A 17,213-nucleotide genomic window follows, 5' to 3' on the forward strand; every position below is an offset into this window, starting at 1 on the left:
TTTCTAATGGAAAAGTAGTTCAGAAATTAATCCTGTCAAGAGTTGGATAAAGACATGAAAATCTGTTGAAATACTGTATGTGAGCAAATGTTGGCATTTAGCTAGCTTAGTTCAGCATAAAGACAGGAAACTGCTAGTCTGTGTCTGAAAAGTTTAAAAAATTTCTACATCTTTAGCTCACTTAAAACATTTAATCTTTTCAACAATTAAATCTGTTCTTTGGCAACCTAACTTATTCAGTTTCAGACAAAGCAAGTCTAACGGGTTCTCCTCATTCCCAGTCTGTTAGCTAGCAAAACCAAACAGAGTTATATTTACTATTTCCCAAATGATCCAACTTTACCTTTTGATTACAACTTTTGATTTATAATCATTATAAAGTCCTGATTTTCACACAAATCTTTAAAAAAATTTTTTTTTTTTTTTACCTCTTTTCATGTCTTAAAATGTTTATTTGGAAGATATAACTAGAAATATTCCTTCTCTATGGGTTGTGTCATATAGTTTCTTAGTATATTTGCTTGTTTAATCTTAAATAATTCTACTTCAGTTTTCTATATTGGTGTCAAATCTACTCTGTATATTACTCAAAATCTATATGGTGAAAGCTTTTGTTAAGATTTGAATATCCGTATAAATTCACCATAGACCTATATGGGAGTGGTTGTGATTAAATTGTACTTTTTGCAGGGGCTGAGATGTAAGACAGATAAATAAGTCAATTTCTATTTATCTGACTCAAAATGGCACCAAATGGCAATGTGTTTTTCCTTCTGGTATTTTTCACCTCCAAATATATATATATATATATATATATATATATATATATATATATATACTTAACTAGATAAAGTGTTTACTTGTGAAATTGCTAATGATGAATAAATATCCAAACAGAGAAAGAATCTTGTTTGGTGGTATTGGGGTTGTTTGATTGCTTCCAACAATAAAGGAGAAGTCACTTTGCAGGACTAGCTGGTTTCAGCCGCAGCCCATGCAGGATTATACTGATTAGCATGAGGCCTACATCAGCTTTTACTGCAATACTGGCTTATTGAATAATTTGGAGAAAAATAAAGTACTATATGAAATCAAAGTATTTGTAACTGCTGTTTTTTGTTATATTTTCTCTTGAACATATGCAATAAAGTATATTCTTGTAAATATAAATCTTTCAATGTTTAACATTTCACCTCTCTGCAACAACATGCTTCAGAGCTAAAAGATTGTGTATAAATGCAATAGTTTATTGACAGATACTAATACGGTACTTCTCATTGATTTTTTTTTTTTTTTTTAAAGTTTGAATGGAAAATAATCTTGAATATAATTTAAAAAAAAATAACCATAGCTGTGTCATAAAACATTCACATTTGTGTGAATATGTCACTTTATTTTCAGCATAAGTGCATATAATTTTTAGTTTTATGAAAAATTGATGTAATGGAAAAACTGATTTCACTGTCGCAACATGCATAGTTCTTTTGTGTAACCTTTAATTTGAATGTGTCTAGGCTGCATTCATTCTTGACATACCTCTTTTAAAAACTCTAACTCCTACAGGTACATGTCAACCCAAAATAACTGAAAAAAACTCTTTGTGTTTTAACTTTCCCCTCCCTTCACTGGTCCAACTATATAAATGTGCTCTCTCAAAACAGGGCTCACCAATTTTAAAATCTTCAAGCATCTGACCAGGAGACAAGGACTCTCAGGCCTTGTGTGAAAGGATTTTTATTTTAGACAAAACAAAGAACCAAATCAACACTGAGATGGGAAAGGTCCTCTTTGCGATCGTTGCATCCGTTGCATCTTTGATTCTGGGTAAGATTAACTCATGAGTATTGCTTATCTATGTCGGTTAAAGATCACAAAAGAGTTATAAGGGAAAAAAAATGGAAAAAAAACATGTATCATAATGATACAAAGACTTGATTAATTTAATTAAAACGCTACAAGAAAAGTTATTTTTCAGGTTGATACCTCATTATTTAAGTTTTTAAGTGACTAAAGATGAAAGGTATTAGGTTGTTATGATATAATCAGTATTTAAATTCATCTTTAAAAAGGCAGAATTTAATCAAAATTATTAATTAAATTTGAAAAATGACATAGGGAATTGCTATGAAATCACCTTATTACCATCGTACTGCAAAAGATATCATATTCTGATGTCACAAATAAAAACACATCATTTAAATCTAATTTTTTCTTCAATGTCTTATGAAAGAGAAGAAAGACATTATTCAGCATACATTCAGCATTACACAACAGGAACTATTTTTAAAAAGGCAAACAACTGGTTTTAAAAATATAGGGCATTATATTAACTTGCAGGAAAACAAAGTAAAATCAGAGCCAATCATCACTTTTTAAATCAGAAGATTAAGTAAAAACTGACTAAAGTTTTCATTTGTCAATTAGTTAGTTTGCTATTGTACTATCCTGTGTTCTGTCCATTTACACCTCAGTGATGATAATTTTATGAAACTCACTATTGCACTTATGATGTAACTTATTTTGTATCAACTTCAGCAGCATTGTTTGTTGGGTTGCTCCTGCAGTGCTGGGTGGGGTGGATCATGAATTCCAGTACAAATCTCCCTCTGCTGCAATAATACAAGGCAAAACTAAACAGGAGGGGGAAAAGTCCTTAAAAAAAACCAAAACAAAACAAAACTATTTAATTAACAAAAGTTAAAACTTGGAAAAGTCTAGTCATTTGTTTTTATGAACTTGGTTTAATTACATTCCTCCACATATTGCATGTTTCATTTAATATCCAAAGTGCAAATGCTTCACTCTTCATACAGTGATTTGTAGTTTTAACATTTGCGCTTTCATCTGTTTCAGTGGAGTCTCTGACATGCAACAAATGCACCTTTGGCGTGCTGGGTGTATGCCTAAACCAAGCCGAAGAAGTCTGCAAAACCAATTCCAGTATCTGCTTCACTGGAAGAGCAAGTAAGTCTCATAATCATCCCAATCCCTCACACATTGTCCCCTCAACAATTACCTAACAATTCAGGCATGTTGATGCGTCACTTAAGTCATTGTGAGTACTTTGGCACTCATTTACAAATTGATCAACAAACACACCTTTGGGTCATGAGCTGCCGGAACAGTATCCCATGTGACTGTTTTGTGCTTTTTTCTAAATACCAACTAAAAACAGAAATCACTTTAAGACTTTTGTGTCTAAACACTGGAAAAAAACAAAAAACATTTACAATTTCAGTATTAAGTACACAGTGTAGTAAATCAGGTATTGGCATTCATGGGGTTTAGGGTGGTCTCAGGTTAACTGAAGTAAATGGATGAAAGCTAATTGAATTATGTGCATTTCAGAACTGTGATAAAAGTTGTTCTCTCACCCTACTTACTAATCTTACACCCTTTTCTTCTCAGCTTTCCCAACCCTCTCATCCTTCTCGGGCTTCAACTCTCAGGGTTGCACGGACAGCACCACGGGCTGCAATTCCACCACAAACAGCACCCTTTTGGGCATTACCTATCAGAGCACAGTCACTTGCTGTTCCACAAACAAGTGTAACCCTGTGACAATCACCAGCGGTGCCCCATCAGCCAAGATGACCCTCAGTGCCACCATTAGTGCAGCTATCCTGGCCTGTGTGTGGGGAAGCATGCTGCAGTAAAGTCAAGCAAACAACCTGCTCATAAAAATCACGACAGTTAAATTAAGTCGTCTTCATATAATAAAAATCACTATTCATCGATAAAACTTTCAGCAATAAAGCACTCTTATTTAACTGAAAATGAAAAACTATGCTAAGATCTGATCATATCTTTTAAGGGTTAAACTGAAAATAAAACTCAGGTGTCCAAACTGTGGAAGTAGATCAATGGAATGTTTCAGTGAAACATTGAGCTCGTAAATCTTTCACGATGCTGTTTTACTTTATTGTTTGTTTTTTTTAAAAATCATTGTAACTGATTTATATCTTACTTAATGAAATATTAATGTGAAAATAAAGAAAATCTCAAATCTCTTTTGCCTCTGTGAATATTTCTAAATCAAGTTTTAACACTTTCATAGGTCTTAACACAAATTAAACTTCAAGGTAAAATAAAAAAAAATAGTAAGAAAGAATTGTTGGTAAATCAAGAACATCCAAGGACATTTTCCTAGATTGGTGAGATTGAGGGTGCTTTGAGCTTTATGAGCATCATCAACCAATGTACTTCCTAAAACAGCTGAATCTAAACAGGAGGTTTTATGTTATTTCATGAAATTATTTTTTAGCAAATGTGGTTGTAACTGCAAGCTACTAAACTCTTGCAAAATAAGCAAGAGAGGCAAAAGAGGAGCCACTAACTCCTCTTTTTTTTTTTTTTTTTCCAACGGCTTTTTTCCAAGCAGACTCAATGGGAATCTGTAGAAATATTCTCTTTTTATCAGACAGGTCAGGAAAACCTCACTGCTGCTGTCCAGTTTTTTTTTTTTTGTCTGTAGTTTGTTCTGTTCAACAGTCTCTATTTTCTGCTGTGAGTTGATCCATTTTCACTTGTATGTCATTGTGTGTGAAATATATTTCTACCATAAGAGTAAAAGAAATGTGCCAGTATCGTCTGAAACGCAAGTGATTTAACAGCCCTGCTTTACATATAGGCAGTTGTTCAACTAAAGTTAAGAGATTAATGGTTTGTTTACTTAAAGTGAGCAAAATAGGTCTAGTTAGTACAAGTTCAGCAAGTAAAATGTTAGCTAGAAAAAAGTAGCAAGCACATTTTTAAAACAGCTTGCTGGAATAGGTGAAAGTTCAGCTAGTTAGTGAAAAACGCAGGACATCTTTGAATCTGTTCAAGTTGGGTTTTTTTTCTCTTTGTTTTTCTGATCTAAGAAGTCAGACAAGCTGAAAATGAAAATGTTTTATACCTATATCTCATCATTATCTTTCCAACTTTTCACCTCTATTTCCACACATTATGGGACTTATAGGTTATTTTTGATGAAATGGACCACACAACAGACCAGAAAATCCATTTTGAAGAGCAAATGTTGTTAAATTGTAAAGTATATTCATATTATATTGTAGATGTAGGTTTGAAAAGCTATTAACCAATTTAACGTTTGTCACAGGACATATAGAGCAGTAATTACTCAAAAGGAAAGGAGGCTTTCATTCACAGAGCTGAAGGTTGGAGGGGCTGCTTCAATAAGAAAAGCTGAATAATTTTCTATGTCTAACCAAGTTTAAAAACAAGAAATCAAGTTTTTACATTGCCATAAAATAATTAATTTTTTCTTGCCAAAGATTTGACATTCAGTAAAGCTAGATTCAGTGTGCTGAGAGCGCTAGCGGCCTAGTTTTTACAATGGGCAGGCTCAGGCTAATGAGGAATGAACACAAGATTTGATCAATTTGTAGAGTAATTTGGGTAAATCTTGTGTCTGAATATTTACCGGCCTTCTATTTTTAAATATTAAAACAGGAGGGGGAGATTAAGATAAAAGTTTTCTTTGTTCATTATTTATATGTCTTCTAATTCATTAAAAAGGGGTTGCGAGGAAGCTGGAGCCTATCCCAGGAATCATTGGGCGAGAGGCAGGGTACACCCTGGACAGATCACCAGTCCATCACAGGGCCACACAGAGAGACAAACAACCATTCACACGCACACTCCCTCCTAGGGACAATTTAGAGCAACTACTTAGCCTAACATGCACATCTTTGGACGGTGGGAGGAAACTGGAGTACCCGGAGAGAACCCACGCATACACAAGGGAGAACATACAAACTCCACACAGAAAGGCCACCATTTGGACCTCCCTCTCAGCCGAGGATCAAACCAACAAGCTTCTTACTGTGAGGCCACAGTGCTAACCACTCCACCACTGTGCAGCCCTCAATTTTCATATTACACATAAACAGGTTGACATACACACTCTCAAAAATAGAGGTACAAGATAAGGACATTTCTGTACCTATAGGTACATTTTAAAGAAATGTTCTCTCAAAAGTACAATACTGGTCTTAAAGAGACCAGAAGCACACCTTCAGAGTACGAAAAAGGGTTCAAAGTGACATAAAGTACAAATTTGCACCATTTTAACCATAAGGATACCTGCGGCATTGAAAAATGTTTTGTCGTGACAAAAACTATTGTTAGCAGCAGTGCTTTAAGTGGGCCGGTACGCAGCGGTACGCAGTACCGGCACTTTTAAATTCTATCCTTTTGCATACCGGAACTATTTTTTACAGTGTATAGTACATACTGGGACTTTTACCAGCTTTTCTTCAGCAATCAGTATACCACCCCCTACGACTTCACCACATATTACAACTGATATTTGATGATTTTATTTTTTATTTTTAATTTTCAAAAAGTCGCCTCAAAAGAAATGTATTGTTAAGTCCGGTTTAGACGCACAACACTTGCTGTAACCCACAATGTCAGTGTTTTGAGTTTTTGAAGATTATTTCAAGATTAAAGATAAGATAATATTGCTAAGTTGCATGGACCAGGCCTAATGCTGTGAAAAACATAAAAAACATAACTTGATAAGGTGAGGTTGAACTTGATAAGGTACAAAAATAGACCAGAACTGAAGGGTACAGAAATGTCTCTCAAAAGAGTACACCCCCCGCGACAAGCATTTGTACATTTTTAGGTACAAGCTATTTTTGAGTGTGCATATGGCTGAGCAGGTTAACTAAAAACAAATTATTAATTAGATAAAATGTGAAAATTTGCTGTTCCACATGGTACGACAGGACCTTAAAGGGTTAAAGAAAATATATTGAAAGAAACTATTTGACATCAATTATAGATTTATCAGGGCTGGGTTTTTAGACAAAATGGAGGCTTGGAGTCACTTTTCGAAAGGAGTGTATGCTGTGTCACAGATTCTATTCATTTTACAGAAGTGCATCACCCTTTGTAAACTTTCTTATCAACTCAATTCATGGTTCATTAATATAACTCCCCTTGTATAGATATATCCATCGTAGCTGTTTTTTTCTTAAACCAAGTTCTGACTCCTGAAGTGGCAAGACCTGAAGAATTAGAGGCCAACGAATGCTCCTGGTGCAGTTTTCATCACCACAATGAAGAGATTCCTGTGGAGCTGTGCAGCACTGCTGGTTCTGTTTGTTACAGGTAGGAAGGTTTACTATGTGTTGTAGATATGGATTTCAAATAGCTAAATAACTCATTCATAGCAGTCATTTCATATCGATGTGTGATAAAAAGTAATCTTTCAATGTTTCAATGTTTAAATTTCAATGTTCAGTCATGTTCTGTGGGCTACCTATTTGTCCAACAGAGGCCAATGACATTTTCACTGGTTAAGCCTTTCATATATATATATATATATGTATATATATATATATATATATATATATATATATATATATATATATATATATATATATATATATATATATATATACATATATATATATATATATATATATATATATATATATATATATATATATATATATATATATATATATATACAGATAGATAGATAGATAGATAGATAGATAGATAGTGAGAGAGAAAAGGAGTTTACTACTTACTGTTCTGGTATATAACCTGAAACCTACAGAACTACCCCCTCCTTGCCCCCTGCCATCAGAACTTGATCTTTTCAGAGGACATTTGTATTGCTTGACTGATATATGCACATTCTGCAGCAGCTAATTTGGCTGTCTTATTATCCTCTTCTTCGTCTTTTTTTTCTCTTTGTCTTCATCTTAATCTGCTTCTTCTTATTATTCTTGTTATTATTTTTGTTGTCAGTATTGTTACTGTAAACCTTATCAAATAGTCATTTTTACCGTCTGTTATTTGTTAATTAAAGCTAATTCAGCTTTAGAATTTCTGTTTCATTTTGTCGTCTCACATTTTACCTTTCTGCTGTAAGCAATTCATAACATTGTTTAGAGAAATGCTATCGAAATAATGACTTTAAAATAACAAATGAAATAATTATTGAACAAAAACACAGAAAATGACAAAACAAACTTTTGTACTTTTGTACTTCTGAAAAAAATGTTTTACTTTATTTTGTTGTTTAAGGCTTGACTAAGAAGTCTGATGCAATGCATCCTTTTCTTTAGGCTTCACTGATATTGCATGATATATTTTTCTTCTCAATTCCCAACAGTTGAATGTCTCACCTGCGGCACCTGTGATGTGGCAAGCCTTGGCTATTGCCGCAGTGGGGCTTCTGTAAACTGTGCTGCAAATGAGGACAGATGCTACACTGCAGTTGCCAGTAAGATGAACACATAAATAAATACCAATGAAAAATATGAATGAACTCAAACAAAGTTCATACTTCCATGGCTACACAAACAAAACTGTGCCATTTTATGAGCAAGTTTTAAAGTTTGGACTTTAAGTTGGCACATATTTGTCAAAGAACATGCACTGGATGCATTGTGTGTATACACAGATTCAGAACATCAGATTATTCCAGCTTTACATTTTTTGTACTCTAAACTTGGCAGAAATGGTGACAATTTATCATTATTGGCTGAAAATGATTGAGTTTAAACATTCTGTCAAGTTTAAATGTACAACAAACTATTTACTCAAACTGTAAATGTTTAATCATTTCCTTGTTTGCTTTTCTTGCTTCCAGAATTGAACGCTGACCTGCCAGGTATTTATGCTCGAGGCTGCATAAAGCTGACCGACTGTACTAATGTGACAAGCTCCATCCTGACGGTTAACTACACCATCACCAGGACCTGCTGCGCCGCCGACTTGTGCAACGGAGCCGCTTCTGTTCAGCTGCCACTGACAGCCACTCTGTCTGCTGCGCTGGTAGCAGTTTGGAGTCAGTGGTGCCTCTGAAGGCAGGGAGGTGGAATAAAAGGGAAAATTTTTTCTTTATGGGAATGGGCTTTCATGGGAAAGGATTTTGGTAGGAGGATACTGGGGGGCAATGTGTCTCATCATCATCTGAAGTCAAAGGAAGAACCTTATCTTTGTTTCCTCTGTGAGTTTAATATATTTTAAAACTTTGTAAATGTCACATAAACAGAAAAAATGTCTTAAAAATGTATGATATCACTGTATTTAATAACTGTTTCTTCACTCAATACCAGTGTAAGGACATATATTCTCTTTAATTAAACAAGTACATTTTCTATGTCCTTTCCAAGTCTTTTAAAATTGGAAATAAACAAACGAAGGGTTGAGATATATGACGTCAAACAACCAGAAAAGTAATAGTTTTTGAAACAATGGATAGGGAGGTTCTTGTGGGTTTTGGGGGAAAAGTTCGTCTGTGAACACTTTCTTTTTTACCTCTCTCTTTTCTGCTGAATATCTCTGGTCACATGTTCATTTCTCTTTACTCTTTCACCAAGCAAAAGATGCTTAGCTCTCTTTGTTCATGCCATATTATTGTGTTTGCCAGTCCCGGTTCCTGGTTCTTATCGTCAGTCCTGTTTACTCTTTCTTTTTGTCTTTTTTCCCCTCCACACCTGTAACATACCTTTGTTCCTCCTGTTTGGTTATTATTAAAGCTTAACTTTTGATCATGGCATTAACTCCTTCTTGAGTTCACCCAGTTGCATCCTCTTTTATCACACAGAGCGACAAACTCATGTTGTTGCATGACTTTGCCTTTTAAACGTGTGTGTAAAACTGCAACCCAAGCTAGCGAACGGGAAACATATACCCACTGGAAAAAGATATTCCTGACATAAAGCAGCAAAAAATGTAATTAAATGTCACTCACAGGACACAGGACACAGTAACCCAAAGAGTTTAAAGTTTAAAAGTGATCCAGCCTGTAACTTTCTGTTCATTTTTCCCACATCTGCACTGAATATAAGATCTCTTCATTTCAGCCCACAAAGCCCACCAGTGAATGTATTTAACCTGTCTAATAACCATTGACAAGACATTCAAATTGTGGGTTTATTGGTAATATACTTGCATTTACCCTGGTTAGGCAGCCTTTTTGTCAGTAATGCCAAAACAGTTTTCTCACCTGAAAATCCCCCGGAACATTTTAGACACAGGTCCTGCGGACATTTACTGCTGCTTATATAACAACTAAGGTGAATTTAGTGGATGTTAGTATAGGTTATAATCAGGTTGTTTGCTGATTTGCACAAAACATACTGCACAAAACTTGGCTGGGAAATGTTTGAAATAAAAATGAATGTAGGAGATTATTCCTGATGTTGTAATAAGTGCGTGTGATCTCATTACAGCATGGTGATGCACTCTTTGAGATGAAGAAGAGACTTGAGCATATTGTGTGTTTAATGCAGCGCCATCCCATGACAAACACAGGAATATCTCTTTGTTGCCATGACAATTGAAGCAATTACTCTGCCCGAAGCTTGTTTTTTTCAATGAAAGTAAATTGAACAGAAAATTTGAGTTTTTTCGGAAAACAAAGTTCACAAGGTTCAAACATTTGCCGGCTCCTTTTCTCTTTGCTCTGCTTTGTAATGGGCTTTGCTTCATTCTTTGTCAGGCAAACCTGGAGTGTTTGCAGATGGCAAATAAAAATCAGTGGTCAGTGTCTCTGACGGTATACAAAAGTACTTCACCTGAGCTCATGAATGTCTTTTCCATTTCAAACCCTTATCAGAGCCTCTAGATCTTTAATCTCCTTTAACCACCTCCATCTCCTCCATCCGAGATGAAAAGTCTCCTGTTGATCAGCACAGCTTTGATGGCAATGGTAATGACAGGTAAGATGCACAAAGAAGAGATGTTTCTGTTCTAAAGGGACAGTTTTCATTAAGACTAGTCAAATAAAGACACAATGTGCTAGAAAAATAGAATGTTGTGTGGCAAACACACTCTTTTTAATACATTTTAATAATATATCGACAGTAGGGCATGGATGTTATCAGACAAACAAAATACTTGTGAGACTTGACTTTTGATCCCAAAGGATTTATCTGATTATACAGTCTGAATCTGCACTGGTGCATCATCTAAATACAATTCTTTTACATGTCAATCTACAAAAAAAATACAGCTTTGAAGTTCAATTTTATGACCGCTTTAAGTAAATAAAGGTTTTATTTTTGGATGCTGCTGTACGATACATTTGTTCTGATGCAAATCAAAGATGAGAACTTTTATAAGCTACACTTTTGCAGTTTAGTCATAGAAATCTGAAACCTGTTGGATTGACAAAATGCTTATTTATCAATGTATGAGAACATCTATGAAATATGAGTGAATTTTGCCAGATCACTTCCAACATTAAACTGTATTTTGTTTAGATCTCTTAATAAGATTCTTATCATTAGCATAATACATTATGGAAAAAAGGGAAATGAAAATGTAAGATGCTTTCACTGACCAGTGTTTGTCATCAATGTTCAGTCTTTTAGATTAATTACAGTTACAAATTTTTTATGTTTGCAGATTTATTTATGTCTACAAATATCTGTGTCTATTTAAACTTTTTTTTTTTTTAAAAGGTGAGCTTGTTTAATAATTCAACAATTTAAAATGCTCCATCAGGTAATGATGATTCTCCTTAAATCTGTCTTCCTCTCTTATGTACAGGTGAAACTCTGACCTGTAAGAACTGCAGAGTAGGTTTCAGAGGCAGATGCTTTTTCAGCTCCGATGAGGTCTGCAGCGACTCCCAGCCAAACTGCTACAGCGGAAATCTGAGTAAGTTTTACTCGGTGTCCAGACAAACATTATGTGTTAGGTTTGTGGGGGGGTTTTTCTGCATGCATGTGACAGCTTTGAGTGTCTTGAGCCGATATGTATCCAAGTTGCACACACATTGGAAAGTAAGGGTGATATTTTACAAAAGAGATGTTACAGTGATGAACGAGCAAAAGAGCAAAACATTTAGAAAAAATAACAGGAATCAAATTAGAAATACTGATCATTGTTCTGTTCAGAAACTAAAAGACAGCATCCAGACACAAACATAACGCAAGAGTGTGTCAAAATGTTGTGCATTCTTGTTAAGTTTATCAGTCTTCCACGAACAGATTAGCTAAAGGAGTTTAACACGAAACCTGGCCTTTATATCCGGACTGAGGTGTGGCTGGAAGCCAAACAGAAGAGACACACCCAGCAATTTCTCTCATCCAACTAGTTATAAACTGACATTTCAAATCTGTCTTCAGCCTGCAGCATATCTGTGAATCAGGAGTTACCAATGCTTTTCAAGCCTCACCTATCCTGTCTCTCATTGACTGAAAATGGGATTCATGTTTTTTTCTATATAATTTAATTTTGAGCCGATTGCTTCACTTTTTTCATGCGTTCTGCAGTTAAAAGTGAAAGTAGCTCAACTTATAAAGCAGAGACAAAACCATTAAACAAAATTAGAAGTCAATGCCTGAGGACAAAAGACTAAAAACCCCAGACTGCAGCATTATCACACACACCATTTTGTTTTGAACGACCCAAGATTAATCTCTTTTGCTTGACATTCATGCATGGCTCCATTATCAACCACTTACCACAGACTGTCTTTTTTGTTAAATGTAATAAATTTCAAGACCGAAAGACTTCCTTCATCTTGTTATTGTTGTGCTGACATCAGAACATTGCAATATAATAACATGTTACTGAAATGCCTCTTTGTTTCCTTGTTAAAAAGAAAAACAGAAAACATGTTTAGTTGTACCATAAAAAGTGGAGGAAACAGGAAACTGGATTCTGTTCAAAAATACATTAAAACATGCCACAGAACTTTCTCACCCACTTTTCTTTGTGTTTTGGCATTCAGAGTCCTTTAACATAGGTTATGGATGCCAAATATGGATGCCAAAGTTCTGTAGATATTTTTACTGAAATGAAAACATGTTATGAGTTAAGGTTTAATATGAGTGATATGTCAACTATTAGCAGCTTCAAGCAGTGATGTCCAATTTCCTAACTCAGACAAACTAAAATTGTAACTAAAACAGCTGTTTTAGTTACATTGTTTTAGTTAAACATGCACAATATGATGGTTTGCACTGCAGCCTCATAGCAAAGCCTGGTTCGAACGTCAGCTGGGAAGGTGTTTGATGTGTATGGTGTCTTTATCTGTGGAGTTTGCATGTTCTCACAGTTTATGCATGGTGTCTCTATAGGTTCTCTTCCTTCCTCCCACTTTCCAAAGACATGCTTGTTGAGTTAAATTGTGGCTCTAAATTCTCTCTAAGAGTGAGCATGAGTGGTTCTTTCTTTGTGTTGGCTCTGTGATGGACTGGCGGAGTGTCCATAGTGTAGACTGCTGATTGCGGGGATAGTTTCCAGTTTCCCCATTACCCTTACCTGGAATAAGTGGGACAGGAAACATGAACAAACTAGAAAAATATTTGGAGAGCACAAACCTCTGTCAAGGGCCAAAGTTCTAAAAAAATTCCTGAATCCAAACGGTGGATCACCGCCTAAATTAAATCAGTTCTTCCTTTTCGTATTTCCAACAACTCCTAAAAATTTAATGAAAATCCGTCCATAACTTTTTGAGTTATCTTGATCACAAACATGCAAACAAATAAACAAACAGACAAACAAACAGATAAACATCAGTCAACTCGATAACTTCGGACACAATGTACAGTCTGCTGGTGTTTGAAGTTTTAAGCTGTCTAGTTGTGTTTTCACAGCTAAATGTTTGTGAAGCGTTTGATAAGTCAGTGATGCTTTTTTTTTTATATTAAGCAACGTCTAATTCCATCAAATCCAGTTTGCTCTATGTTGTTTACTTTTTTTTTGTGAGCTGAGCATCGCTGTAGTTACACCTTACTTACATTAATTTCATATGTTATAAATTAACCCCATATGTTACCTTTGATACTCATGTATTACTCTTAAGACATTCCCGAGGTTTGAGGTCAGTTAGACCTGAGTTTCTTCTTAGCAGGACACTTTGTCCACAGGTATTTGTGTAATCCTTCTGCTTGACATGAACCATCTGCAGTGCCCTTCGGATAATAAAAACATAGTGGTAAAGCATCAGGATATTTATTGTTTATCCAGAGGAATTTTAAACCTGATGAAGACCTAGAGCTAGACCTTGTCAGATGAAAGGTGCCAGACAGTCTGTGATACAAGTCTCTGGATAAGATCATTTCTCTAGTGTTCAGGGAAACAGCAGAATTACCATCACCATTGACATCTTCCTCATTGAGGTTTAAAAGAAGTTCTTATCTCCTCCTACAATCAGAACTGCAGTCAGATACAATCTTCTCCGTGACTTCTCGTCACAATCGCTATCTACTTAGTTCTTATATTCACCCATTTTATTTACTTGTCTTATTATGATGAACTTTGAAAATCTTTTTTTCTACTCATCTAAACTAATTTTTCCACAACATCCTTTATTTGAACAATGAGTTCATTACAAAGTTTAAAGACTTTGCTTTTAGTTAAATAAATCCAAATTGATTAATCTCTTAAGTCTGTCTAATACATCATAGTTAGGATGTTCTGTGGTAATTCTGCTTTTAAAAATAGACAAATTGTATCATTGTTTTCTCTTCTTCGTCTCTTTCTTTTCTCAGTTTTTAATGTCAGTAGTTTGATGAGCCTGCAGAGTGGAGGCTGTATGTCTTCATCTAAATGCAACCAGACGGAAAACGGCACCCTCCTGACTGTCGGATACACCATCACCAGAACCTGCTGCAGCACCGACTTGTGCAATGGAGCTACATCTGTGAAGCTAACTCTCTTTGCTGCTTTGGCCGCTGCTACAACAGCTGTTTGGAGCCCAATCTTCCAGTAAAAACAACAAAAAATATCTTTTCTTGATGCTTTAAACTTGATTTATCTTGTATGTTCTCATATGGCCTATAATATGAAGATGAATAACATTCAGCTGCATGTGTGCTGAACAAATAAACATTGACTAACCAGGAGTCTGCCTCTTCTTGATGCTGAGAATTACAGGGGGGGGCTGAGTTTGAAAAAACATTTTTAAAAATCTTGAACTTCCTTATTAGACCACAGATATTCATAAAGCCTGACCAGCCTCACTCCTGCATTCTGCATCACCAGACAGTCACTCTATTGTTTGTTCAGACAATCACTTGACTGACACAGCCAATTTAGCCATTTAGAGCTTTGTGTTGCTGGAAAAACAACTTTCAGAACAACAGACAACTTCTGGATTGTTCTGTGTGCCCCCTTTTCTGCAGGTGAGTTAATAAAAATGTCCGATCTATGATGTTGTAATATTAATTGCGTGTGATGTTATGGAGAATAAATCAACAGGAATAAATTTTCTGGGAAATTTATTCTTCATTAAGAAACAACCAAGACTCTAATGTGGAACAAAAATCCTTGATAAAATGGGCAGTAAGTGAGATTTTACAGCTAGCTGCTTAGTCATGCTTGGCACAGCTAAACAAATATAGAAAACTTCCTCTTAAAGTTCCACACCTAGAAAAATATATTGGCATAGATTCTTATTTGTAGGTCTGGGTAAACATGAGAAAAAAAACTACACCTCTTTTCCTAAAAAAAACAAACAAGCCATTCCTAAGCTGCTATTGGTGTCGTATTGGCATTTTTATATCCTGAAAGCAACAGAGAGCTGTGAGGCATGTGAGGACAACTCTCAAGTATCAAGTAATCTCGCCTTTTGGTGCAAGCTAACAGAAAAACTCGCAACCTTGAAATTTAAATGTCTATCCATGTGTTAAAAGTATGAATATGGAGAAAAAAGTACTTAAGAACAAATTTTTTCACATTGTCTTTCTCACACATAATAGGTGCAACTGACCGGCTGCTGCAGTCATTATTGCCACACCTGAATTATTTCTAATAAACACATTTGGCAGAAGACCAAACACATCAATGTTCTGGAAGTGTCATGCAGAGATGAAAAACAAATCACACAAGTCTGCACTTCTAATATTTGTTTAGCTCTTGATTATTTAATCTTTGGACAAAAATTACGAAGAGAATATATTTTTAGATCTAACAATTTTTGGTTTTATTCACAAGGAAACATTGAATTTCAGAAGTATGGCTGGAGTTAAACATGACTTCAGGGTTTGTAGAAATGACAGGAGACTTGTGTACAACTGGGCCACAAAACAGCTTGCATTTTGATTTGCAAAATAAACTTGTCAATAGTTCATTTAAAGAGGACTTTCCTGAGATATTAACCATTTGGACATTTAAGATTTGTGTGCTATTAGAGGGCTTGACTAACCAGAATAATTCTGAACATTATTAATGATTTCTCTACAGTAGTGATTGTCCTGTGAAGTTTGGTCACAACAGGACATACTGATACTTGATGGTCCATCACCTTTCATCTGATTCTTGGCTCTGACTTTCTGGGTAAAAAGATTTGCCTTCATCTGGAGAGAACTAGGCGGTTCTCTCACCAAACCCACCACCCTGCTGGGTTTGCAGACAGACTGTCTCCTGCACATCTGTGAATCACCAGTGCATGTGGTTGCAGGATTTAAAACATTATTGTGTTTGATAAAGGGCTGACGCTAAGTTCATTAAGGTGCCTAAGATATATATATATATATATATATATATATGTATATATATATATATATATATATATATATATATATATTTTTTTTTTTTTTTTTTTTTTTTTTTTTTTTTTTTTTTTCATAAATCTATCTTGCTGTGAGCGGGTTTTTAACCAACAAGAAATTTGTTTTTACAAGTATAACTTTAAGAACATAAAAGTGCAAGGCAGAAGGGGGCAGATGGCCCCCAATGCCCCCCTGTTGATCAGCCCCTACTTTGACGTTAAATAATTAAATTTGAAGAAATCTTTATTTTGAAATGGCATCAAAGTGGGATTGTAATGACTCTTTTCGGTGACGAATATTGTGATGGGGGGCCAAAGTTACCGTAAGTGCTCATTACTACAAAAAAAAAGTATTTTAATGGATCAGCAGCTTAACAACACTTGATACAGATAAAAGAAAATAAACAGGTACATTAGTATATTGTTTCTAAATCAAATAAAAATCATAAGTAGTCTTTGTTTATTTTATGTAAAAAAAATACAGAAGTATCAAAGCCTCAATTTTTAAAGCAATGAAGCATTTCCAGTTATGTTCTTTGACAGAGCACCAGTGATGTGAAATAAAGATAATTTCTTTAAGCATTGTTCTTAATCTTCAGTACTTCTCGTTCTATGTTTATATTTCATGCTGCTTTATTCTTCATCTCTACTACATTTCTGAAAAAATATTTTGATTGTTTCCTTACTTGTACTTCACAATTTCTTCTTATACAATAAAACTTTCAAATCAGCT

This window comes from Telmatherina bonti (assembly GCF_933228915.1).
Source record: "Telmatherina bonti genome assembly, chromosome: 19".
NCBI lineage: Eukaryota > Metazoa > Chordata > Actinopteri > Atheriniformes > Telmatherinidae > Telmatherina > Telmatherina bonti.